The sequence below is a fragment of the Castor canadensis genome, chromosome 12, assembly GCF_047511655.1.
Source record: "Castor canadensis chromosome 12, mCasCan1.hap1v2, whole genome shotgun sequence".
Taxonomy (NCBI): domain Eukaryota; kingdom Metazoa; phylum Chordata; class Mammalia; order Rodentia; family Castoridae; genus Castor; species Castor canadensis.
The window spans coordinates 110,885,477-110,908,317 of record NC_133397.1 but is presented as its reverse complement, the minus strand read 5'-3'; the positions used below and the strand labels follow the sequence as shown (position 1 = coordinate 110,908,317).

The window sequence follows — 22,841 nt, the reverse complement described above, 5'->3', positions numbered from 1 at the left end:
AAAGCTTGTCAGATACGGCACTTTGCATAAAACCCTCTGACAGTTTCTCATTTTAAAGTCCTCTCTACAACTGACACGGCCCTGCTAAGCACTCTGCTTGATATCTGACTCCATCTCCTATAATCACTTTTGGCTTACTCCACTCTAAGTGTTCTCTCTGTAGATAAATCCATGTCTCACCCCTCACTTGTTCATGTCTTTATTCAAATGTCACCTCCTCAAGATCTTCCCCTACCATCCTCTCCAACATTTCAGTCCCTAGCACTGCCTGCTCTCCTTCCCTGCCTTGTTTTCCCCATAACCTTTGTAATTAACAAGTTATGTCTTGCTGTTTATTTTCTGTCTCCTAACAAAAATATTAAGTACCCCAAGGACAGCAATGTCTGTTTCTTTTTTTTTGCAGCACACAGAATAACCTGGAAAAAATGCGTATTTTTATGAAAATACCCAAAATTAACTAAACTAGATGGAGGCAGAAAAGTCCTAACCTCACTGAACATGGTGTTGCACACCTGTAATCCAGGCTATCTGGGAGGCAGAGATAGGAGGATATTGGTTAAAGACCATCCCAGAGAAAAAGTGAGTGACAGCCTCAAAAACAAGCCAGACATGATAGCATATGCCTGTGGTTCCAGCTACTTCAGAAGCAGAGGTAGGAGGATTGTGAGGTCAGCCTGAGTAGTCAGCACAGCAAACAAACTAAAAGTAAAAAACACTGAAGGCATGGATCAAATGGTAGAGCACTTGCTTAGCAAGCACAAGGCCCTGAGTTCAATCTGCAGCACTATAAAAAAATAAGATAGAATCTTTAGTTCCCAGATTGTTAGACCTAGAAAGAATGATGTAGAGTTGTTAAAGTTAAACATAATAATCCAAGTTTTCATATAAGCCAGCATTAAACATTAGAATATAAATAGAAACAAATAAAACAAAGTATCTAGTACATACTTTAGTAAATTTTTTAGTGGTACTGGGGTTTGAACTCAGGACCTTGTACTTGCTAGGCAGGTGCTCTACCACTTGAACCATTCTGCCAGCACAGTATGTATTAAAGCCTCAAAATGAACATGGTATGTATGAGAAAGTTATAAAAATGCATTTATAAATGTAATGAGAGAGAGAGAGAGAGAGAGAAAGAAAGAAAGAATGAGAGACATAGCTCTTTCTTAGGTGAAAGGATTCAATATTGTGATTTCTTCCCTAAATTCACTTGGTACAATTAGAGTCAAAATTCCAACCAGAGTTTCTTTCTTTCTTTCTTTCTTTAAGAAGCATGGCAAGCCAATTCCAAAGTTCATACGGAAGGAAAATGTGAAAAACAAAAACATCAACAGAAACACCAGGTTAGATGATACAGCCTTCAGCAATAGATTTTCCCTACTCACTGTAATTACTACTAATGATAAAATGCTTCTCATTTGAAAAACTTAGACATAATTTTCATTAATGACAGCAACTGAACCATATTTTTTCAACAGTACTTACCTCTAAGGGTAAATAAAAGACAGTGAAGAACACTGCTCAAAGAGCCAGAAGCAAGTTTCTCAAGAGCTCCTAATTTGACTCCATTCTTACCAAGAAACAATTTATACTGTGTGAAAGGTCAACAGTATTTCAGTACTTATAAGTCCCACAATACAGAACTTATTCAGTTACTTCACAATTAAAACATTAATGTACACGAGCCAGTATCTACATATACCATGCACATTACACAGGTGGTCCCAACCTTAACAGTAGAGATTTCATCTTATACCTCTTTTTGCCTAGAATAATATCTGTTATACAGCAAAAATCCAATAAGTGTTTACTAAGAATTCACTTAGTGGAAATGGAAACCACTCAGATGAAGACAACTGAGAATTTTACACCCTGAGCTCTGTTGACAACTATGGAATTTTAAACAGGTAACATGACATGACAAAAACCCCAGGTTTCAGTCTTAGTTTACTAACATACTTAGTGATCTAGGATAAGTTACTTAACTTCTCTACAATTCAGTTTCTTCATCTGGAAATGAAGACAGTGCTGTTAGGATAAATATCTTAAAAGTATATAAACCTAGTACTGTGCTTTGCACTAAAAAACACTCACTGAATGTTATTAGTTGTAAAACACAGAATGTTTGGTGTAGTTTCGAACCATAATTGCCTACACTGTCCTTGGCCGTTAGCTATGTGAGTAGGAAACAGCTCCATATTTGTTAAATAAACAAAAACTAACATCTTCAGAGCTAACCAGCACTGTATTAGTTATATGTGTCATGATTAATTTTTATAATAACCCTAAGAGAAAGAAGTACTATTATGTCATTATCTCATTCTACAGTTAAGAAATGTAAGGCTCAGAGAGATTAAATAGCTTATTCCAGCTCACCCACAAAGTATGTGACAGAGTTGAGATTTAAACCAAAGTAGCCTGAATTCAGCCTGCCTCTGCCACTCTGCAAGACTGGATGCTTTCTCTGTGCTGCACAAATATACTGATAAAAATAATTCACTTCTTGTGGAATTACTCTAAGCCAAGACATGAGGATGCCTCTGGAATAAGTGAAGCAGTTGTTAGCACTGTCCCCCAAAGGTAGCTTGTTGAGTTCAATTCATATTGCTTTATTAGGTTATCACAGACACTGTGTCATTTAATCTTTGAAGCCGCTGTTCTCCACGTCTTTATCTTCATTATAAACAGAAACATCCTACCCTATAGTAGGCATAGAATAAACTAACTTTTTAATTGGCTTGAATTTCCTTTAATCATCCTTAAAAGGAAGAGTACAGAGTAAAAACTATCAAGAAGATCGAATCTTGTCTTGGTGACTTTTTCTTACTGCAGTCATGCTGGGAACTGAACAGTGTTGTAAGCATCACTAAGAGACCACACACACTATTGAAGCGAAGGCTGGAGTGCAATGTCTGGATTTTCTTTCCATCAGTAGTAACATGGTCACACTCACCACCTCCTTTTTCCAGAGGAAACTTTCATAGATACATAGTAGAGCCCCATGCAAAACGTCTTTTCACTTGGTTCAACTTCCTTAGAAGGTAGTTAAGTTTAACTGTTTGATCGTGGCACCTGGGGACATGGAGAGTTTGGGGAAAGAGGATGGGGCAGGATACCATTTACTGCAACTTCTTCCTAAACACATAGACTGGTAGAAGAAAGTGTTAAGGAAAAATAAAAGGGTGGATGGGTTTCACATACATGTATGAAATAGAACAATGAAACTTCTTGTACTTGCTTTAAGTAGGAGGGGGAATGGGGGGTGGTGGGGAAGTGGGAGTTGGGAGACTGCAGATAAGGAAGATTGTGTTTTGAGGCCAGTCCAGGCAAATACTTCTCAGACTCCCATCCCCCAAATAACCAGAGCAAAATAGACTGGAGGTGTGACTCAAGTGATACAGCACCTGCTTTGCAATTGAGAAGCCCCAAATTCAAACCCCAGTCCCACCAAAAACAAAAACCTAAACTGATATTCACTCTATCCTAAACCTCCTGCTCTCAGTCTTACCCATCTCAGCTCATGCCAGCTCTAGGCTTCCAGATGCTCAGGCCTAAAATCTTGGCATTACCTTTGACTACTCTCTCATAATACTCCATATGATCCAGAAATAAGTCCTGTCAGCATTCCAAAATGCATCTAGAGTCCAACCACAACTTACTTCATCCTGGTGGTAAAAGCCACCCTCAAAGTTCATCTGTGTTCTTGTAAAACTGTCCCGATTGGTCTCCCACCTTTCACTTTTGCCCCTCCAAACTATTCTCAATACACCAGCCAGAGTGAGATTGTTAAAACTTAAGGTAGGGGCTGCCAGAGTGGCTCAAGCAGTAGAGAGCCTGCCTAGCAAGCATGAGGCCCTGAACTCAAATCCCAGTACTACCAAAAATAAAGTTTAAAAAACCCCCCAAAACAAATTACATCACATTTCTGTTTAAAACCATCCAGTTATATGTCAGAGTAAAAGCCAAAGCCCATACAATTTCTTTTAAGACCACATGTCATCTGCCCTGCTACCTCTTTCACCTAATCTCATACCATCATCTCCTTCATTCACTCTACTCCAAAAACACTGGCCTCCCCTAAATATCCTAACCCCAACTGCCCTCTGTGGCCCTTTGCCCTTACTGTTTTGTCTGGTCTTCCCCCAAAAGAATCACCATGACTCCCTCTGTTACCTACTTGATCTCTATTCAAATGTCACTTTCAAACCTTCACTACTCACCTGGGTAAATTGTCTTACACACACACACACACACACACACACACACACACACACACACACACACACACACACACACACACACACACACACACACACACACACACACAGTTTCCCTTCTTTGCTTTCTTTTTCCCGAGCACATATCATCATCTAACATAGTTTAATTATTGATCTAGTTTGTTGTTTTCCTCCTCTTGTTTATTGCTGGTTCCGTGGAAGCAAGGATTTTTGCCTTTCTTCTTCATGACTGCACCCCTCAAAAAGCAGTGACTGCCAGACACATAGCAGACACTCAACAAATACCTGTTGAGGGAGTGAATAAATGCAACTCTGCCCACTTTCACCCTCACAGCCCATGCTCCAGACTCACAAGATGAAATGTTGACTCTAGTCAAGGACTCTCGCTCTCGAGCTATTGATGCCATCCCCTCCCAATCAGCTGCCTCAACCTCTCTCTACAATACATCCAACATGTGTCTCCTTTTGAGGAGCTACCTCTCTTCAAAGCTCTCCTAACTTTAACAGATAAAAATAAAAAGATGTAAAGATATCAATTGTCTTTTCTTTCTCATCTAACTTTCCTAAATCAGCAGGTCACAGTCAGGGTCTCCAGACCCTCACCTGCCATTCATTCAACAGCCCTCTGCAGTCCAATTTAGATCCTTGCTACCTACTGAAAATGCTTCCACTGAGATAGCCAGATAGCTCCCAAATGGGTATTTTTCTATACTTTTATTGCTGGTCCTTTCTGTTTAAAAAATTAAATAAATGATGACACATATAACATTGATAGAAGATTGTAGCATTATGTCATTTCTCAACCAAATTAATCCATAAATCAATAAATTACAATCAAATTCCAAAAAGAAGTGAATGTGTGCGTGTGGGGAGGGTGGGGGTTTATAGTCCTGTGTGTGTGTAACTAAACAGGCTGGTTCTAAAATCATGTAGAACAAAGGGCCAAGAAAAGCACTGACAATATTAAAAGTACCTTAAGTATAAGGTGATTACAAAGACATTGTGTTAGTCAACTTTGCATCACTGTGACAAAAATACCTGAGGTAGTCAACTTAAAGGATAGTTATTCTGGCTCAGGTTTGGAGGTTTCAGTCCATTGTTAGCTCATTGCTTTGGGGTTTGTGCAAGGCACTAATCTGAGTTTAGGTGCTACAGTGACACAAAGCTGGCTAACACTCTTGAGTGTCTTGTTTGTTTGATAAAAATATGACTGTATCAAAATGAAAATGAGTACCACAAAGCAAGCCAGATGTGGTGGCTCACATCTGTAATCTAGGCTCTAAGGAGACTGAGGTAGGAGGATTTTGAGTTCAAGACCCTGCCTCCAAAAACAAACAAACAGCTGGAGGAGTAGCTCAAGTGGTAAAGCGCCTGCCTAGCAAGCATGAGGGCCTGAGTTCAAATCCCAGCCCCACCAAAACAAACAAACAAAACCCCCAAACACTCAGGGCCTTGTGAATGCTAGGCAAGCACTGAGATATATTTCCAGCCCCTAACTAACATTCTGAATAACCAAATAAGCATATAAAACATGTTCAACTTTGGGCAGAAGACCTGGCTCAAGCAGTAAAGTGCATGACTTACAAGTATGAAGCCTGAGTTCAAACTCCAATACTACCAAAAAAAAAAAAAAAAAAACCAAAAAGAAAAAAAAGCAGCAGCTGGCTAGTGCCTTTGCCTTTAATGCTACTTAGGGGACACAGATCAGGAAGATCAGGGTTTGTGGCCAGTCCTTGGTAAACAGTTCAAGACTATCCAACACAATAAAAGGCCGGCAGAGTGGTGTCTTGAACAGGACTTTGTCCTTCTCCCCTCCAGGGGCAGTTAGCAATGGCCTGAACCTGGGTCAATATCCCTGTGGTGGGATCGCCTGTGGCCCAAGGCAGACTTAGGGTAGAGGCAACAAAACCACGGCGATGTCTCTCAAAGTCCACTCAGACACTGGAGTCAATGCAACATTTATTCACACTTTCAGTGTACAATTACAAGGTCCAAGGTTCCTTCCAATAACAGGAAGGAACAAGGGTTTTGCTGGTTGAGATAAGGATAGCTATACAGGGCATTGACTCACATTGATTTCCTGTGCATGGGTGTTACCTTCTAGGTTAATTCTTCTTGATCTCACCTTTTCTCTAGTACCTGTTCCCCTTTTCCTATTGGCCTCAGTTGCTTTTAAGGTATCTGCTTTAGTTTCTCTGCGTTAAGGGCAACAAATGCTAGCTAGTTTTTTAGGCGTCTTACCTATCCTCACCCCTCCCTTGTGTGCTCTCGCTTTTATCATGTGCTCATAGTCCAATCCCCTTGTTGTGTTTGCCCTTGATCTAATGTCCACATATGAGGGAGAACATACGATTTTTGGTCTTTTGGGCCAGGCTAACCTCACTCAGAATGATGTTCTCCAATTCCATCCATTTACCAGCGAATGATAACATTTCGTTCTTCTTCATGGCTGCATAAAATTCCATTGTGTATAGATACCACATTTTCTTAATCCATTCGTCAGTGCTGGGGCATCTTGGCTGTTTCCATAACTTGGCTATTGTGAATAGTGCCGCAATAAACATGGGTGTGCAGGTGCCTCTGGAGTAACAGTCTTTTGGGTATATCCCCAAGAGTGGTATTGCTGGATCAAATGGTAGATCGATGTTGTGACATTTTCTATGCCTGTGCCCTGTATTCTCCCCAGCTGAAAAGCATCATTAGAAGATGTCTTCTAGTGTGAGACCCTAGTCACATATTCTGGAGGGAACAAAGTACAACTTGCTCACAAGTTGCTGTGTCTGTCTGCTCTAACCTGTTTGGGGACTAGCAGAATGACTGGCAGAAATGCACATTTCTGTTTTGCCTAAATCAGAACTCACACAAACTCAAACTGGTGAATACTGTTAAAAATTATTGTAGGATACTTTAGCCAACCCCACCCAAAATGTCTGATACAAATGAGTGTAATTGAGAATGCCTAGGGTTGCTAAGGCTGGTGGGGGAACCAGATCATTTATTTTCATTCAGTAGTCTAGAAAAAAAAGACTGAAAAGGCCCAACTTCATTCCCAATCAGGCTGAAAGCCATTTCTTAGCTTTTAAGTTGTCCTTCCCATTTTCCATTTAGAAAAAAAAAGGCTAAGGAATTTTAGCTCAGAAGCAGCCCCCTCAGCCTTCCTGGAAGTTGGATGACACAGGTGAGTGTGGGAGCACTGGGAAGAATTCACTGACGGATGCACCTACTGGGCTTTTCAAAGACAGCCTGGGACACAGAGCAGGTCCAGCTGCAGGGCTCAGTCCTAGCCTATCTCCCTTTGGTCTTGGTTTGGTGGCACTGGGGGATGAACCCAGGGTATTGCACATCAAAGCGATCTTTCAGCCTTAGAAAGTCAGATATGTCTAAAACTTTAATCTGTTAACACCTCTTCTACTCATTAGGCTTTCCTGTAGGAGAAAAGTTCAATTTATATTAGCCCCTCAATACTTTCAGTTTAGGTAAAAATGTAAGCTTGGTGAATGACCAGTCATGTAGGCATCCTACGTGTAGTTTTTGTTGTGTGTGTGTGTGTGTGTGGTACTGGGGCTTGAACTTGGGGCCTACACCTTGAGCCACTCCAGCAGCCCTTGTGATAGGTGTTTTCAAGGTAAGGTCTCATGAACAATTGGTCTGGGACTGGCTTCAAACCACGATCTTCCTGATCTCTGCCTCCTGAGTCGCTAGGATTACAGGCGTGAGCCACCGGTGCCCACTAATTTGTGTCTTACAGGCAGAAATAGTCTTCTTTAGTGATAGATTCACATCACACATGCATCTAATGACACCTCCCTTCATCACTATGGTGGTCGGCTGGACCATTTTGGAAGATTGGTGGAAAGAAAAGAGTACATCAAATTTTAATCAAGTTTTCAACTTTAATAAAATATTGCTGTTTGTTACATTTTCTTGTATTTTCTCAACTTACAAAGACAGCAATGTCTTTGCATGTTTTTGTGGCCCCTTTTCAAATAGGTCTAATCTTAATACAAAAGGGTGATTGGGAAGGAGTGGCAGGGACAGGGTGGCAGGGACTGGGGTGGCAGGGACTCGGGTGGGGCAGAGCCCCGGCCCCACTTTAAACACACATAATGGTCACTTGACCATTTCTATCAGCCCTGTAAAAAAAGGGGAGGCAGAGGTCATCCTTCAATTCTACACACTCCTGCTGGTTTGAGATGTTGTACCACATGTGCAGGTTCTGCTGCATTTGGAGTGGGGAAGTTGCTCCAATGTCTCGTTCCTCAAAATGCACGTCATCAGTGAGGATGACGTCTTCAAACTCCCCCTCATCACACGCAACTTTACGGTCATCCTGGGGAACTGGAGAACATCATCAAAAATGAAATTAGCCAGGTTCAGAAAGCCAAAGGCCACATGTTTTCTCTCATGTGTGGAAAACAGATCCAATACAAACACAAGCAATATTATAAAACAGGTCACGCTAAGGGGACAGGGAGACTAATAGAAGGAAGTTAAGAAGGTGAATATGGCTGATGTACTTTGTATACAAGAATGAATATAGAATTTTTAAACCTTTGAAATCACCATAAGGAGGGGTCTAAGATAGAAAGAGAAAAATAGAGATGAACCAATTTGGATTGTAACACACATATACATAGAAATGTCACAGCGAAACTCCCTCTTATAGCTCTATTAAACAAACAAAATTGGTTTTTTTTTTTTTTTTCAAAAACAGAGAACAGGAAGGTAAAACAGGTCTTGTCTGGGCGGCTGGTACTAGTGGGAGGGGGGAAGATATAAGGAAAGGGTTTAGGAAGGTGAATATGGTGGAAATATTTTGTACTTATGTATGAAAATGGAATGAGACCTGTTGAAACTGTTCCAGGAGTGGGGGAGGGTGGATAAAAGGATAATTATGGAGGGGGTGAATTCAACTATGAAACACTGTAAGAATTTTTGTAACTGTCACAATAAACACCAAGTACACCAGTAATATGATCTTAAAAAGAACAATAAAATTTAAAAAACAAAAAACATTTCCTCTGGGGGCCATGGGGCGCTGAGGTGGACCCAGCAGCACAGCTGTGGGTGACTGCCAGAACTTGCCTTGCCACATTTTGCACTGGTCATCAAGCTGGAACTTCAGATCCTGAAGCTCCCAGGTTAATTCCCCGTTCTGTCTGGGCAGCATGCAGATGGTCTCCGCCTTCTTGTCTTCAATCTCCTTCAGCAGTGCACTGAGGGCAGTGCATTCTCCAATTGCACCCACTGGTACCCCTTGAGGCTCCAGGTCTTCTGCCATCACCTCCAGGAGGCAGTCTTTTGGTGCCTCTGTCTCGCCAGTTGGCTTCTGGTTGGCAGCCACCTGATCTCGATGGGCCACCATGTCTTCCTGCTGGTGGCACAGGCACTGGACTCCCTCCTCCTGCCAGCTGGGAGCCTCCTGGCTATTCACCTCCATGATAACCTTGAGGTCGTCTAGGTTTTCTTGCAGATGGCCCAGCTTCTTGACAAGCTTCTTCTTCACATTCTGCTCCTCCAGCAGGGCGGAGGTCAACTTCATATTGTCATGCTGAAGCTGGGCCAGTTGCTCCTTCAGCACCGCGCTCAGGTCAGTCAAGGTCTCCTGGTTCTCCATGCTCTTCATATCCTCCTTTCCATCCACTGCCTGCTCGCCCGGGATTCTGGCTGCCTGCTCCAGTGCCAGGAGCTGCCGCTCCTGGTCCTCTTTGAGGCGACTCAGCCTGTCATTCTCCCTCACTTGGGCCTCTAACTGACCCTCCAGGCACTCTAGCGCTTTTCTCAGCTGCCGAGCCTCCTCCTCCAGTCGCTGTTCTGCTGCACTGGGCCCGGCTGGGGGCTGTGGAGGTGACGGCTCTTCCAACAGGCTCCTCAGTTCCTCCAGGGTACTTTTCAGTTGAAGAACATCTTGGGCACTGCTCTCCAACTCTTCCTGCAGGATACGCATGGCTGCTGAGGTCTGCTGCAGCTGGCTGGAGGACTCCAGCAGCCTGGCCTCAGACAGCGCCAGCTTCTTCTCAAGCTCCTCCCGGCTCAGCTGCATGGCTTCTTTTTCTGCCAAGAGGATTTGAAGCTTCTTCTCCAGCTGCAAGTCCTTCTCTTTCGGGTCTTCGGTTTTGTGGTTGCACACATCGAGGGCATCTCGCTTCACATCATTCTTCCTGGATGTGATGACGGCCTCCCAGTTTATGACGGGAAAATCCTCATATGCAAGCTTTTTGCTACTCTTGATGCCAGTGTCTGGTGAAGGGACACTGGCAGGCAATGCACCCTCACAAGCTGTTGGTGCAGGAGCACTGCGGTTTGGGGGCACATCCTCACAAATAGTGGGGAGCTCAGGGTTACCATTTTTTATCTTTTGCTTTTTCTTTCCCCCTACAGGCACACTAAGGTTGTTCCTGAGCTGGAAGGCTCTCGGCATTTTCTTGCCCGAGGCCCGTTTCTGAAGTTTGACTTCTTCAGAAATAGCTGGTCTAGGAGGAGGAAGGTGGCGGGTCCACATGACCACACAATCTACCAGCTCTTTCTCAAACACTCAAGATCTTTGTCCACCACACACAACCGTCTTCCTCCACCAGTTATCACGATATATCTCTACCACAATCGACAGTCTTCCTCCTCCACTTATCACGATCTCTCTTCCACTCTCCACAATCCTCCTCCACGTCTTATCACGATGTTTCCTGAATATTCACAACAATCTTCCTCTAACACACAACACGTTCTTCACACAAAATCTTTCGTCCCAAGCACAAAACCCCAATCTTCCTCCCACACACGCCACAATCAACACCCACACACACCACAATCAACTCCCACACACAGAAACAGTCTTGTCCCACACACACACACACCACAATCACTAGAAACACTCAGCGCACCACGTTCCTCCGCCTCTAGCCAGCACCGCGTCCTCTACTCCAACAGCTCGCAGCGGTGTGAGCCAGAAGAGGCAGATGCAGGGGATGCTAGGCAGCATGGAATGTAGAATGTGGGCGTGGCCTGAATCCTCGCACGCCATTGGTGGGTGAGTAAGATGCAGGAGAAAGACTTTGTGAGGGCTGGGCAGGGTTAAAATGAGAGCAGGTGCAGCCCCTGCCCCAACCCCACCCACCCACTGAGGGTGGGGGTGAGGCAGGTCTCCCTGGGTGTCTCTGCACAGTTTTCAAGGCAATGACTCATGACATCCTTCACAGAGTTCTAGTTAACTGAGGCACCTTAGAGGATGCTCTTTGGCCACTGCAGACACCTGACCAGGCCTCAGACCTCAGTCCTCAGGAGATGGGTGACAATGGACAGAAGGTGACAGTACATCACTTTACAGTCCCTTTCCTGAGTCCTCAGCTATGTCTTGTACGTCCAGGTTTTAGAAATCACATCCAGGGTATCCCCCATCCAGTCCTGCACAGTCCCCTTTATCACATACACCTGAGGGTCCCTGATCTCAGTAGTGTATATAAACCACGGCGATGTCTCTCAAAGTCCACTCAGACACTGGAGTCAATGCAACATTTATTCACACTTTCAGTGTACAATTACAAGGTCCAAGAGGGAATCACAGCACACGGTCTGTCACCTCACAGGGCACTGCGGCACGCAAGGCTTATGCTCCATGGATGGAGCCCCACCAAGCAAGCAGTTCATTAGTGTTGAGAATGTTGGCAGGCAGAGCCAGCACTCCACAGAGGAGCCCCACCAGCTGTCAGCAGTCAGCTCGTTTGGGTTGAGAGTGCCGGGAACTCAATCCGCTTGGGAGTGAGAACTATCATAAGGCAGGGCCTCTCTTACTCGGGAGAGAGTCCCTCTGGCAAGGAGAGGCCCACGCAGGAGAGAGTCCCTTGATGCTAGCGTACATGTGAGTATCAGAGGACACTGCGGAGTGCAGTTTGCTGTGCCCTCAGCAGGTGTCCTTTTTATGTGATTTTTCTCCTTCAGGGTGCTCCCCTCTGATGTGACTTAGTCCTCTGCTGACTGGTTACACCCAAAAAGTGGGGACTCCAGTGTGCTGCTCTAGATGTCAATATGTCTTAGCATAAGTGTAGCCATACTGGACACTATGCTGTTTACATGCCTTATCAGTCTTGTCCATACAGACAGTGTTCTGCTGGACTCTATAGTCCAGAGTCTGGTAGCTCACTGATTCTGAACTACTCTACACCCAAAGTCCAGACAAACTTTGCAGCTTGTTAAAGGAGGCTTTATGTTCTCTACAAGTGGCTCAAGTGGTAGAGAGCCTGCCTAGCAAGCGTGAGGCCCTGAGTCAAACCCCAGTACCACCAAAAAGAAAACATGTTCAACCTTACAAGCAACTACAGAAATGCAAATTAAAACAATAATAAAAGACCACTCCCATACCACAGCGGACAAAGATATGAAAATTATTAAATGTAGCCACTTTGGAGAATAACTTGGAAAGACCTAGGAAAGTTGCAATGCGCATTACCAATGACTCCGCAATTCCATTCCTGGATCTATGTCCTAGAGAAACTCTTACACATTGGTGAAAAGTGACAGACATGTGAGTGCTAACTGCAGCATGACTTACTACAGATGAAAAATTAGAAGCAGCCAGGTGTGTTACACACAACTGTAATCCCAGCACTATGAAGACTGAAGCAGGAGGATGGTGGTCTCCAGGCCAAGCTGGGACATACAGTGAATACTAGGCTACTTAGTGAGACCCTGTTTCAAAAAAGAAGGAAAACAAAAAAGAAAAAAGAAAGCTAACAAAGAAGGGAGGGAGAGAGGAAGGGGGGAGAAAGAGGGGAGGGAGGGAAGGAGGTGGAGAGGGAGGGAGGGAGGGAGGAAGGGAGGAAGGAAGGAAGGAAGGAAGGAAGATTAGAATCAACCTAATGTCCACTGACAAGAGAATAGGTAGATGTAATGGCACCAATGATAAATCTGAAAACTTAATTGGGAATGGAATACAGCAAACTTCCAAAAATAAGTACAGTGTGTCCAAAGCACACAAAGTTCAATGCAAGCAGAAAGGACTAGGTAGTAGATAGGTAGTAAAAATGTGCAGAGAAATTACAAACACCAAGTTTAAACATGTTGTGGCCTCTGTGGGGAGAAGGAAGAGGGGAGATAAAAAGAGGAGGATGTGAGAGGAGGAGAGGGAGAGGGAGAGAGAACTGCTTTGGATTGTCTTGATGGAGACATATGGGCCTCCAGTGGGGGGGGGAACAGACTCCCATAAAAGACATCTATTATGTTCTTACAAGTTGTTTACAATGCTTACAGTCTATCTATAATTCACATTTAATTTGTTCTCCTTCTTTCTCTACAGTGTAACTTTTTCAAGTTACCCTGAAATACAGAGTAATGTCTATTAGATTGCATCAAGAATCAGAATCCCCTGGAGGGCATGTCATCACAGGTCACTGAGAAGGCCCTCAGTAGGTTTAGAGTGGGACTGGAGAAATCTGCATTTCTAAGTTCCTAGGTGACCTTAAGGGGCTGCTCCATGCACCGCACTCTGAAAACCAAACTTTGCGCTAGGTGTGGTGGTGCACACCTGAAACCCCCACATTCTGGAGGCCGAGGCGGAAGATGGTAGTTCAAGGCCAGCCCAGATGGAGGAGGACAATGACAAGGAGGAAGAGTTCTACAGTGAAGTCTATTATATATACTCATTGTGTCTTTGTGGTTGTGGGGAAGTAAGAGACAAAGCAACAAAAGAATAATTGTCTTTTCTTGCACGTTCTCTTTGGGCTCACACCAGCACAGAAGCTCATAATTGCAGGTGGTGAACAGCAATGTTGACAGTGCAGCAGACAGGAGCCAGGTGTCAGCAGAATGAGTGTGATACACTCCCATTTTACCCAGAAAAATGCACTGTCCTGGCTGGAAAATAACTGGGTTGGCTTGTCATTGGGCCATGTCCCCCACCCCACCTCACTCTACCCCTCATCCTCACCATAAACCTCACTTTCTTTTTCCAAGGTGTGCAGAGGAGAGGGTTGAGAATGCTGAGCTCTCCCCACCCAGCCAGCCTGTCTCTGTCCTTGAGCATCTGCGCTACCCTGCACCAAGTCCCACTTCTTGCTTTCAGCTAGCTGTGCTACCAAAAATTGTAGTGATCTTAATTAGTACATAATAGTATCTGAAAATACTATTTTCTGTTGACAGAAAACACCTTCAGAGTCATTTTTCTATAGGCTTGTCTGTAAATGTTCCAATAGAGTTAGAACTGTAATGGCAAAATTTAAAGTAACTGTAGTTAATAGTTAGCAATTAATATAGTATAGTATAGTATAGTATAGTATAGTATAGTATAGTATAGTATAGTATAGTATAGTACAGTACAGTACAGTACAGTACAGTACAGTACTATTAAATGTGTCTTATTACAGTTGGGAACATAAACACAAACTTGCAAAAGGAATTAGGACACCAACCTGGTACAGTGTTTTTTAGAGCTATTTTAGGAGGTTTATATACTTGAAGACCATAAAGACACCTAACATATAAAGGAGCCAGTAGCAGCATCACAGTTTAAACCTTGAATTTTGGTTAGGTAAAGTAACAACTGAGTGGTTGTCAATACAGAACTGAGAATTAAAAACCCTAAAGTTTCCAGTGGTTAGGGTAATGTAGTGTCAGTAATTTCAAACAGTCCATTTTGATACTTAATTGGATATTATATATATAAGACAATATTTATCTAGCCAATGTCAGATAAACCAATGTTTATCTGATGAACAGATGTCAGACAAGGAAATGTTTATCTGACATACAGATGTCAGACCTAAGTGGCAGAACTTTTAGCATTTGTAATAAAGAGCAGAAATGTCTTATTAGATAGAATGTACTTTAGTAAATGATTCTGTAACATTTAGATACAAGGCATTAGCAGTATTAGAACCATTTAAAAGAATTTTTACTTATTTTAACCTTAGTTTTCTTTTTTTTAGTGTTATCAGAAAACTATCTTAGGGTCTTGGCCAGATGTAAAGAATAGTAAATAATTTTAAATGGGCTATGAATGAAGAGAAACAGTCATCATACTTTTGGTTAGCAGGATCAATCAAAGCCATCTCCCAGTACTTAAGGATACCACCAAGTGAATATGTTGGCTTGCCCTATGCTGGCTGCTGGAAACAGAGGGAAGGGTAGGGGGGAAATCCATTCACCCCTCCACTCCAGCATGAGGGCTCCTGAATGGAATACCCTATGCTGGCTGCTGGAAAGAGAGAGAGGGAAGGAAAGGGGGAAAGTTGCCCTTTGGGAGACAGGCAAACTTGTCTACCAAGTTTGGTAGACTTGTTTGGTAGACAAGATTCCAAGAGCTTTGGGGCGTCCCCCTTGTTATCTTGGAAGTCTCAGTTACAGATTCTCTTGATCTGGCATGCCTAAAAAGGCTTCCTGCAAATGTATCTGTGTGAACAAGCTGTGGGGTCCCCAATTTTCTACCGTTCTCAAAGAGCCACCTCTCTTCTACCCTGCATGAGGGTTCCTAAATGGGATTGTGACCCTGAAGGCCAACTCAACTATTAGAGCATCAGAACTATTATAATCAGTACAGAAACCAAATTTCACCAAGGTAAGCTTGGCTCAAACCCATTGCTCGTGGGCAGTTTTCACATCAGGCCATGGGGTTGTAGTTAGCTTGTAAACTTGAAAGAATGGGGGAACCAGTATAGCATCAAAAATCCCCAACAGTTGTTTTGATAAAACAAAAACCCATTTTAAAATACACATTAGTACTCTAAATTTTGACCTTAGAAAACTTTCAGGCAAACTTTAAATTATAAAGTTATAAGCTTGAAGACCTTAATTTGTATCTTGAAATAACCTTTGTAAAAACCAACTGTAGAAAACACTGCTTTAAATAAAACTCTTAATAACCTTATACTTTAAAAGACATAGGAAAAAAATTAAATTAAACCATCTTTTTTAATGATAGCAATCTACAAGAACATGCTTAATAAAGAAAGCGGTTAATAGTAAGATATTTAAAAATGTAAACATAGACTATGCTTCAGTAATTCATTTATTTTGGGTTTAAATTGGTGCTGTTGTGTCATCAGTTTGTAGTGATTCCTGTTAAATTTGCAAGCTAATAGTCTTAGGAGCATTTTGTGAGTTTTTTGTTTTTGAGATTCTGGGGTTTGAATTCAGTGCCTATACCTTGAGCCACTTCACTAGCCCTTTTTTGTGATTTTTTTTTTTCTATATAGGGTCTTGTCAACTATTTGCCCAGGATGGCTTCAACCAGTGATCCTCCTGAACATCTAGGAGTACAAGCATGAGCCACCAGAACCCAGCAGCTTTTGTTTGTTTGTTTGTTCATTTTACGGCTGAATAGATTGAGAGATTTAGCTGCAACTCTAACAATAGGCTGTAACATCCATGAAATGATTAAGGGGTGGGGGAACCTCATACCACTAAAGGATGAAACTGACTGGGGTCTTTTACTTATCTTTTTTTTCAACTAGGAAGGCATATATTAGCTTTGGAAAGGACCTTCAAACAGTTGATCAATTTCCTTTATTTTACAGATGAGGAAACTGATGCTGGGAGGTTAAATAACTTGATGTTTTGCCTCTGAAAAGTTGTTAATGGTTGGGCAGGGACTATGTGTGTCTTTTGACTCCTGATTTGTCAGATTAACTCTCCTGAGTTTTCTCTAAAATTGTAAATATGGACACAAATTATGTCAGACTGAAAATAGATTATTAGAGTCATAACTTTACAACTTCAGATGTTTTTTATTTTTATTTTTTTGGGGGGGCGGGCAGGAGGGTGGGACTGGGTTTGAATTCAGGGACTCTCCTGCTTTTATATTCATTCCCATTGTGTTTCAGTCACTTTCTGACATGAATTCCTATGTGGGATTTAGGTTCCTGTTGAAATGCCTATTTATTGCAGATGAGGACAAGGAAAATGGAACTTGGATATGAGGAAAACAGAGTTGTGAATTTTATATATTCAGCTATTTGTTATTATCAACCAGGCACTATGAGAAATTTAGTGTTCAGAAATGACCAGATTCTACTACTTTCCCTCCTGGAGTTTACAGTCTACTGGGAAAACATGAAAACCACTGAAGAACTGACTTTAGTCAATTTTCATTCTATTTTGCATACGGGCAAAAGTTATCACTGAGTATTTTACTTTAAAATTATCGCTTTGGGTTAAAAGGGGAAACTCCACAATGGAAAATAAATTCAATGGAGTAAAGAGAATCCTTAATGTCAGGGCCTTTGTGTCCATATCCACTGGCAGGAAGCATAAGTTGCTGGTGGCTGCCTGCCTCAGAGTTGCTATAGCCCTCCTGTGACTCGGACAGAGTTCCTTGGGAAGACAAGTAGCTGGGAATGTCTGCGGGTAGATTGAGCTCCTCTGCAAAAGAGGTATCTGCAACTCTCAGGAAAATGGTATGGACTAAGAACTCCTCATACTTCCCCTTAACACTATTTTTTACCGAGTTCTTCTCACAGTTTGTCTATAGACGTTATCACTGGGCTGGTACTACTGAGGGTATGATAAGATGTGCAATCTCATATACTTGTAAGAAGATTAGATGTTAATGTATCAGAAAAACAGAAAACCTAATCTGAACTGGATGTGGTGGTACACACCTGTAATCTCAGCTACTCATGAGGCTAAAGCAGGAGAATCTTGATTAAGGCCAGCCTAGGCAACTTAGGAAGACTTCTGTCTCAAAAATAAAGATAAAAAAGGCTAGGAATGTTAGATCAGCAGTACAACACTTACCTAACTTGTACAAGACTCTGGGTTCAACCCCCAATACTGCAAAGATTAAACCCTAAATTGGGGGCTAGCAGTATAGCTCAGTGGTAGATCACTTGTATAGCAGACACAGGCCCTGGGTTTCATCCCGAGCCCAACAAAAACAAACCATCTAAATTTTTATCTCACTAATTCCACTTGGGCAAATTATACCAAGGAATTAAAAGATTTCTACACAAAGATATTACAAAAACAGTATAACCTAAAAATACATAGTTGTGTATGATGGCACACACAAATAATCCTAGCACTTAGGAAGAAGAGGTAAGTGGACCATGAATTCAAGGCCAGCCTAGGTACATAATGAGACCCTATCTCAAAAAAAAACAAAGGGAAATTATTTAAAACTGTAGTAAGAAAGTGTTAGTCATCAAATTATACTAGAGTCACATGGTATTTTATGAAGACGTTTTTTTATTATAGGGTAATCCTTAATAGTAAATAGAAAAATTAGGTGAAGATAAATATGTTTAACTACATAAAGAATACATGCAAACAGAATAAATATACTAAAATCTTAATAGTGTTTGACTTAACCATAATTTTCTGTACAGCTTAACTTTTTAAATTTTTTTTTTTGGCAGTACTGGTGGTTAAACCCAGGCCTCACACATGCTAGACAAGCTCTACCACTTGAGCTACACCCCAGCCCCAACAAACTTTTGTGTTGTGAGATTTTTGTTTTGTTTTGTTTTTTGAAACCGGGACTTACTATACATGCCACGCTGGCCTTCAATTGTCAATGTTCTGCCTTTTGAGTGTTGGGATTACAGGCATGCACCACCATACCTAGTTAACATACTTTAAAAATAAAAATTCCTGACACCTAGGGAAATAGAGAACTGGAAAGTAGAATTTGTTTGGATTTGAGTTCCATAAAGAAAAGTATTCCAATTTAAAAAAACATTGGTGAGTGAAATTTTTTTAGAAAAGGTATTTTAACAGAGTAGAAGATTATGAACACACTAGAAGGGAAAGAGTAATCAAAAGGCAGGAGGTTTTATATACACACACACACACACACACACACATATAGGTGGCACTACAGTTTGAACTTGGGCTCACACTCACTGGGCAGGTGATCTTATCGCCTTAGCCACTCCATCAGCCCTTCTTTTGTGATGAGTATTTTCAAGATAGGGTGTCACAAGTTATTTGCCTGGCCTGGCTTTGAACTGTGATCCTCCTGAGTAACTAGGATGTCAGGCGTGAGCCACCAGCATCTGTTCAGTATTTTTAATCAGGGAAAAAATAATTTTCATAGATTTTTTGAGAAGTGATATCAATAGGTTGGAATTCTCATAAGAGAAAGGCAAACTAGTTGAATAGTAGAAAAAAAAACATGTGAAATAGAAACCTTACAGATGGAGGCTTAAAAGAACAAAGTGATAAAGGAATCTGAACTTTGGGATAAAGATCCTTAATTCTGCCCTCACCATTCTTCCAGGTTGTAGTCATCTGACTATTCAAGCTGACACAATTCTATTAGTGGCAAAATATGAAGAGCAAAGTTATGAATCACAACTGAAACCTTAAAACTATTTTTTTTGCTTTAAGTCCAAGTTAGGCTCTATAAAGCAGAGCTGCTCGAAGCAGTACAATACCTGAAGGGCTATGCAGCTGTAGATTCCCATGTCTTCTAGTTTCACGTTGGCAATGAAGAAGACGTTGTCCGCGGGAAAGTCAGTACCGCCACCTTTCTGCCAGGAACTCTGAGGTGCAGGGTGTCCCTCTGTCGCACATTCTAACCTGGCCATGGCACCAATGCAAATAGTTAGGTCCATTGGAGTTTTCAGAAAAGATGGTAACTCTGTTCCAAAAAGATTACCAAGACAAAGTAGGCAGGAGGCAACACGCACAGACACACACACACACACACACACACACACACGAATCAGGCCAAATACCAACTACTCTAATGCTCCATTAAGAAGACATGCTCTCTGCATTGACAGTGACTATAGCTTCAGAGGTCATCTTTTCTCCAAGGTCCTCAGGGTGTTTGGAGCACAGTAACACTAACATTTCTTCTACAGTGCATGACATACCTATCTGACCATCCTCACAGGAATAAGGAAAGCAGAAAGCCAAAAACCTTTCTTAATTCTGTATTTTAGAGCTTGATTACTTAACATTCTCTCACTTAGGAAGCCAAATGATGCTTCCCAAACTGGTATCAACAGTCATCAAGAGAACTGATGTGAAGGGCCTGAGTTCAAACTCCAATGCTGCCAAAAAAAGAAAAAAAAAATCCAACAAAAAAAACTCAATTTAAAAGAGAAAAGAGTTAAATGTTTACAAAATTTTGTGTTTTAAAAAATCTCATTAAAAAAACACAGAAGCAACACACAAGTATACCTTTTGGTTGTGCAAAGCCTAAAATGTAGTCATTCAATCAATAGGAAATAGAAGTTTTTTGCAGGAACATGAAGAACAGTATTGATTTTTAAAAAACAATACCTTTCCCCCCAAATCTCACATAGCTACACTTAAAGAATAATATTGATTACTGAACTGGAAATGTCCTGAATACTGTGTGAACATGGTAATAAATTTCACAGGTTTCAGAGCAGAATCACAGTTTTGGAAGGAAAATTGAGAATTTCAAAAGAATGCTTTAGGGAGATTCCAAAATGGTGACTAGAGTGAGGAAGCAGAAAGCATGCTTCCTAAAGTAAACTCTTGGAGAGATGCTGGAGATACACCTAGCAGGAAAAACCACCAAGAAGAGGCAAAATTTCGACACCTCCACATCTGAGCCGGTGCACAGCATCCCCACTCCACGTTAAATGGAGAAACCAGGTGGGCTCCCGCGCCACCAGACGCCAGCTCCTACCCTGCATGGGAGACCACCAGGTGAGCAAATAAGCGGCATGCAGTACTCCCTGGGACAAATCAGCATAGCCCCCTGACAGACTGACCCCCACCCAGGGAAAAAAGAAAAAAAAACCCTGAACAATAAACAAGCATCAAAAAAAAAAAAAAAAAAAAAAGACTTGTAACAAAGAGGGCAGGGCGCCCTGAGCTGGGGAGGGGGGAAGCACTCCCCCATGCGAACTGTAAATACACAAGATGGCCAGAGAATGCAGGAGTGGTGACCCTGCCCAGCAACCTTGGAGCAGGGAAAGCTTATAACAGTGGCTGTTGTGTGGAAAGCTCCACAAGGTGGGGGAGCACTCCCCCATGCAAACTCTAAATAAACAAGCCAGCCAGAGAAGGCAGGTGTGGCACCACCTCCCCCAGTGTCCTTGGAGAGAAGAAGGCATCCAACAGTGGCTAAAGTGTGGCACGTTGCACCAGAGAATGGGGGAGGAGCACCTCCCCATGCAAACTCTAAATAAAAAAAAAGGACTAATTGCAACAAGTGGGTAGGGCTGTATACTGAAGAAAACAAAAGGGTCATGCATCCAGGAGAACTCTAAATAAACAAGGCCTGCAGGGCTAGGTGAATGTAAAGCTCATTGCTGAGATCTCCACTAAATAAAGCCTGTAGCAGCAGCTGGCTAACAGTAGGTGGCAGGTGAGCTGCAGCCTCAGATACACATTCACAAAGCTGTCTCCAGACTCCATTTTTTTTTCCTTTGATGAGACTGAAAGTGTATTGCATTTGAATTTGGGATTTTTTTTTTTCCCCTTTGATGACACAACGACAGAACTACTACTCAGACACCAACACCAGGACTGGATGCTGAAGGACTAGCACCAAATCTATTAAGGCTGAAACTTCATTGCATTTGAATGTGGGAAATTTTATTTATTTATTTATTATTATTATTTTTGTCCTCTCTCTGTCTTTCTAATGTATGTTTAGCTCATTGTTGATTAGTACTATATCTCTCCCTGTTTATTTCTTTGGCTCTGTTTTTTTTTGTTTTGTTTTTTTCCCTTTTTCTTTACCTTCTTTGCTTTCCCTCTCCTCTCACCCTTCCATTCTAGATACCATCATCATTACTATTATAAGCTAGACAATACTGAATTACACACAGTACGGGGACAGTAACAGTAGCAAGGACAATGATGGGAAGATGGAAAAAAGAGGGAAACCATTTCCCCCTAATAATAAATTAGTACAGGAACCAGAAATCAAGAAAGCAGATGCCCAGATCCAGACTCCAATAAAATGAAGAAAAGCTATGCCGAAGAACCCAATGAAGCCCACAAGAACATCCTTAAAGAAGAAATCCTGCAAGTAATCAATGAGAAATTTAGAGATGATACTGGATATGGTCAACCAAAATGTACAGGAGACACTCAAGAAATTCCAAGACTACTAAATAGAGAATTTGAGAAAGTAGAAGAACAAATAAAAAAAAACTATAAAAGCACTGTATAAACAACAAAGTGAAACAAAGAACACGATAAATAAATAAATGAACTCAGGACGAAAATAGACAGTATTAAAGAGGAAGAAACACAGGATAAGGAAAACCTGAGAAAAAAGGACAAACAAATGTAAAACAAAATGGAAGGCCAATCCAGCAGACTGGAACAAGCAGAAGACAGAACCTCTGAACTCAAAGATAAAATGGTAATTAAAGGAAAAAATGAGGAACTATTAGTTCAACAACTCAAGACCTGTGAAAAGAAAATGCAAGAAATTACTGACGCCATCAAAAGAACAAACCTGAGAATCATGGGCATTGAAGAAGGAGAAGAGGTGCAAGCAAAGGGAATGCGTAATATATTCAACAAAATAATAACAGAAAATTTCCCAAATCTAGAGAGAACTATGCCCATACAGGTACAGGAGGCCTCCAGAACACTAAACAGACCTGACCAAAATAGAACTATCCCACAACATATTATCATAAAAACAACAAGTACAGAGACTAGAGAAAGAATTTT

At 41.8% G+C, this 22,841-nt stretch overlaps 1 protein-coding gene across 3 annotated transcripts in view; it reads right to left on the bottom strand.

Moving 5' to 3' along the window:
• Positions 1-22,841, bottom strand: part of LOC141414927 (golgin subfamily A member 2-like) — a 94,147-nt gene that overhangs the window by 56,511 nt on the left and 14,795 nt on the right. The window contains exon 2 of one of the 3 annotated variants that reach the window (XM_074050737.1): positions 19,601-19,806. The exons of 1 other annotated variant lie outside the window; for it this stretch is intronic. The gene's annotated coding sequence lies outside the window, so the exon portion shown is untranslated. The remainder of the gene's footprint in view (positions 1-19,600; positions 19,807-22,841) is intronic. One more of the 3 variants, XM_074050736.1, reaches the window with a different exon arrangement.